Here is a 5,275-nt window from a genome sequence, read left to right on the forward strand (position 1 = left end):
TGCTCAGTTGCTCCAGAACATATACAAGCATGTCTACACTATGGGTCTAGCTTGGTCTAAATATCACTTTTAGCAAGCTTCTTTCAAAAGGAGACAGAAACCTTTATTCATTGCATATTGTCTTCTATTTTAGGGGATGGGAGAAAGTGGCAAGGACCCTCTGGTGTTGCCCCATTCAGCACTGCCAGCTGTCAGAGAGAGGAGGTGGGATCAGATGTGATGGGACACTGACACGCCGTACCCACTCCGGATTGGCCCGAAGGCCAATCTCTGATTTTTCTCTCTGATTTACAGGTAACTGGGAGTAGCTGATATATTCAGCTAATTGAAAGCTTGGTGTCCAGCCCTTACTCCTCAGAAGCCCTATGCAGAAAAAGATACTGTCTAACCCCTTGTCCTGAGCAGGGCAGAGCTGCTCAATACCTCAAGCTGACAAATGCCAGAGGAAATGGTGTCATGAGTTATTCTGTCCTTGCCACAGAAAAACTGGAGGGCAGAGCAATGGCCTCTGGTGTGGTGTGGTTGAGTCCTAGAAGCTGGATGCCCACATGGCATGACTGGAGGTAGTCAACCACGGGAGAGAAACAAGACAAGAAATATGGATGCATCTGTGTCCGGAGAGAAGGTGAGGTATAATGGGAAAAAAGGAAAATGCTAGAAGTGCTACACAAAGTGAAATCCTAGCTCTGTTAAGTGTCAGTGACCAAGGTCCCTCTGACTTCAGTAGGATGCAGGTTTTACCCAGGAGTTAAGAGATGCAGCTCAGGACTACCAGGATAATTCAGAGCAGGCAGAAACAGAGAGGTCTGCTCAGGGCTGCAGTAACTCAGCCAGCAGGTGCCAGCTGAGAGCATTTAGCAATGGGCATGGCAGGTGCCATAATCTCCTTGTCATCATGTACTTTGTATCTCCAGTGATTATTTAGACGTCAATATACTGACATGTAAAGAAAAAGATATGTTCCATAGGACACTGTAATAGACATCAGAAGCTTCTTATATGTGAAGGCTTCTTTTTAGGTAGAACATATCTAACAGGCAACATGAGCTCCATGGAATCCGAGATTTTAGGGCCTGAAGGGAGCATTGCAACCTTCTAGCCTGAACTTCAACATAAAATAGGCTACAAAACTTCACCAAATAATTTCTGCATCAGGCCAATAACTTATGGGTGAGTTACAGATCATCTCTTAAAAAGACTTTCAGCCTTGATTTGAAGACTTTATGTGACAGAATCTGCAACATCTGTGGGAAGGTAGCTCTAGTCACTCTTTGTGTCTCAGCAGTTTTTGTTAATACAGCAAGTGTTTGTTCTTGTCATATTAGCATCATCATGTCCTATATCCATCTACGCTGTAACATATGGTGGAAGGATAATGTGAAAATGCCCAGTGCCTGCGACTTCAGTAGATCACCAGTGCTCCCCAAAGTGAAAGAACACAGCTAAAATAAAAATGTACTGGGAGAGACTTTTATTCAAAGCGTTTTTCCCCATATATGATTTAAAAGGAGATAGGCAGTAGCTGCATGGACATGGGCAGGAGCTGTGTGGCCACTTCCACTGGGAGAACATGCAGAGGAGACCAAGACAAGTGAGGCTGTGCTGGAAGGACCCAAAAGCCATTGTGGAGGAGATGAAAGAGCACAGGGAGATCAGGCCTATGACCTATTGGTGTGAATCCACTTACGTTTGTCTAGACAAAGGGCAAGGCAGCTTTGAACCTTATGCTGGAAGAAATTACACACAACAGACTTATGTGATAGGAATGGAGAAGTGACACTTCTGTGCAGACTGAGGGGCTGATGACAAACATTGCTTCCACTGGGATTCAGGATGTCCATGGGCACAGAAGGAGGCTGGGAGAAAGTCAAGACTGGATGAAGAACCAAGTCAGCCCAGTATGTGTGCCCTGGATGAAGGACAGATGTGCAAAGAGAAATGGGATAAGTGGAAAAGTTCAGCATCAAGGATAATGCAGCAGAATAATGGAAGAAGGCAAAGGATGAGTTGGATCAGGAAAATGTGAGAGGATCTGAGGTTACTGAGGTTCCTCTCCCCAAGAGAGCATCTAGGCCATTTAGATGAGGAAAGCTCACATAAAGCCAGAATTTCTTCTGGTCAAGACAGGCTGAAAATGTTGCCAGAGAGTAGTCACAGAGGTCTTGAAATACATGTAAGTACTGAAATATAAGTTCAGTTTCCTAATCGCAAATACTTGTTGAAAGGCAAAGAGGAATAAGAGAAGGCGTACTGAAAAGCAGGCAGCCAAGCACTGAGTTTTGCAGCTCTGTGACCAGAGACTTACAAAGAACTTGGCAGAAGAGGACAGAGCTGTCCTCACAGCTTTGGAGGCATGGCCAGCAGAACGGAGGGCCCTCCCGCACCCCCAGGAGGAATGGAGGTGAAGATATGCAGGATACCATTGGGTGACATTCTATTGCAAAGCCAACAAGACACCCCAGTGGGCAGGTGTTTGGAGGAAAGCAATGACAAAACCCACGAAATTCCAGTACATATCAGCAAGACCCTACATCTACGACTCTACAGCCTGGCAGTGCTCAGAGCATTAACTTTGCATGAACTACAATGCTTGCTTCCAATCACCAGTCAAGGATCACAAAATGATAGAGGTGACACATGCTGTGGAGCGGACCTCAGGCTGAAAAGCTCTGATGAAGCCAAGTTGGGCTCTGTGGCAGTACTGCTTAAGCTAGTACTTAACTACTTAAACATCATACTCAAATAACCCACCCCCCTGTACATGTCCTCGGGTAGGGATGAAGAGTTAGGTCTGAAAGAAAAAGGAGGCAAAGGGTGGTGCACATAAAGGATGACAACATGGGCTCAAGTTGAGAGCCAGCCCCTGTGCATCTCCACACCCTGTGTGAGCCCTGGGCAGTTCTTTAGGCAGAGCCACAGCATGCACCTCCTCCCGCGGATGCTGGCACCAAAGAGAGATCGTTGCAACATTTCAGAGGTCTTCAGACCTAGTGGTCTTGGTTCTGCAGCGGACTGCAGCTTGGGGCCATATAACCCAGGTAATGCAGAGCTGAATCAGAAGTGTGTGTGGAGGACCCATTTCTGGAGAAATTTGAATGAGTTCCTGGAGAACTTGAAAATTAAAGGAATAATAAGAATAAAGTTCTGAATAATTTATTGGCAACCTGATAGCTTGAATTTTTATCCTAACAGACCCAGTCATGCTGAAGCAGGGTTTGTGTAACTCCAGGCTGAATGCTGGGGAAGGAAATTCCGTGCCACGCTTGGGGAGCCCCGGCAGGGTGGGACAGATGGCAAACCATGCATTCGCTAACACAGACAAGATACAACCAAGGTTTGAGGTGGTAGGATGGGTTGTGGCGACCCTGTCAGGGCCTGTAGCGCAGCCTCCCTGACTTCTAGGAGCAAAGCTGGCTGCTCAAGGTCAGCTCACTGATACGGGCTGTTGTTGGGGAAGACCTGGAGGGAGCCTTAGTAGGCATTTCCCCCTCCTTTGCTTGGCAGCTGCTTTGAAGCTGAGGCTCATTCCTGGCTCCTGCCTGAGCTACTCTGCAGCAGTACCTGTACCTGGCCAAGTGCCCCACTCATCTGGACCTCAGCCAGGGACTTGACTTCCCAGCTTGAACTGGGATCTGCCTCATCCCCATCAACTCCTCCTGTGATCTGGACTGGTGGCTGATCCTGGCTACTGCCCACAAACTGCTCTGCTTGCCTTGCTAAGGTATGGTGGGATGGGGCCCTGGCTAGGGGGTTCCTGCAGTGGTGGCTGTGTTTATCACCCTTGGCTCCCAGCTCCCTGTCCCTTATGGAGCAAATGGTGCCCGCAGTGCCCTGGCAGCCTTTATTCACCTCCTATGAACTATTTCCATTGCTGTGGAGACATGAGTTGCTTTACAGTCACAGCTGGGAATATCTCAAACACCAAGTTGGTACATGACTCCCTCGCAGCTCTGACAGGAGACAGCCTTGGCAATACTGCCATTGGGGTGGAAGTGCCCTCAGTTTGCTCAGGAAAGGCATGACATTGAGCATCTGCCACAGCCCCAATCCTTTGGCAGGCCAGGACTCTAAATCAGGATTGCTGGAGTATGCGGGACACAGCCTGTGGGCATATCAAAAAACCTGTGGCCACCCTGGACAGATCCCTCCGATTTCAGAGGCAGTTCCCAGCCCTCACTGTGCCATCACGCACTGGGCACTGCAGAGACTCCTTCACAGACCAGAAGAACCTCCCCTTGAGAGGAAGGCAAGAGCCCCTAGGCCTGATGGACCAAACCCAGAGACCTGCAAAGCTGGGAAGAGGATGGACGGGGAAACGCATCCCCTCAGAGCTGAGATGGAAGATGGGCTTTTTGTGCTGATCTGGAGCTGCAGTCCCAGACCCAGCTTAGTGTCCCACTGATTAACTGGCCACCATGAGCAGAGACCTAAAGTTGCTGTGGACTATTTACAGCTATCAAGGTACATGCTGTGGTGGAGCTGTTGCCTCAGCTAGAGTGAAACGGGATGCCTTAGGCTTTCTCTTGATTTAATGTCTTTGGTTGGGGTAGGGCTGGCAGGGACGAGGTGTGTGGTGTCTTGTCCACAGGTGGTGAAAGGCGCTTTCAGTTCCTGTAGGACTGTGTGGCTCAGAAACCGTGCTCATGGGCAGGGGTGTCTAGAGAGCCCAAGCAGCTATTCCACCACCTCTGATGGCATGACACCGGATGGTTCTCCAAAGTAGAGTGCTTCCAGCTCTACAATCTCAAGGAGCACATCTCGGCTTTAATCCTTAGGTTTCCTCTGTGCACCCTTATTTCCCTGCTGACAGGTATTTATCTCAGAATACGGGATGAGCAAGAAAGCCGGGGACGCCAGCGTTTTCCTCCACGGCTGTTTTGCGCACCTCCTCTCGGTGCCCGGTGCCCGCTGCCGTGGGCGGCCAGGCTGGAGCCCTGTTTCTGAAAGCACGGATACCTCTGTCCGTCCCTCACCCCACCTCCCCCAGCAGGGCCGGAGGCGCAGCGGGGCCGGGGCCTGCCCGCCGGGGCGGCCCGCCGGGGCGCGGGGGCGGGCACCGGCCCCAGCCCGGCGGCGGGCACCGGCCCCAGCCCGCCGAGCAGCGGCCCCGCCGCCGCCGGTGCCGGCTTTTTGGCATCCCTAATCGCGGCTGGCCCCTGTGATTGGCTGCGCGGCTCTGACCCCGCTCGGGCTCCCGGCTGGGCGGATAAAAGGGGCCTGAGCCGGGGGCTCCCAGGCATTCCCGGAGCGGGCACCAGGGACCGCCGGCCGCAGC

This window comes from Phalacrocorax aristotelis, chromosome 9 (genome assembly GCF_949628215.1).
Source record: "Phalacrocorax aristotelis chromosome 9, bGulAri2.1, whole genome shotgun sequence".
NCBI classification, from domain to species: domain Eukaryota; kingdom Metazoa; phylum Chordata; class Aves; order Suliformes; family Phalacrocoracidae; genus Phalacrocorax; species Phalacrocorax aristotelis.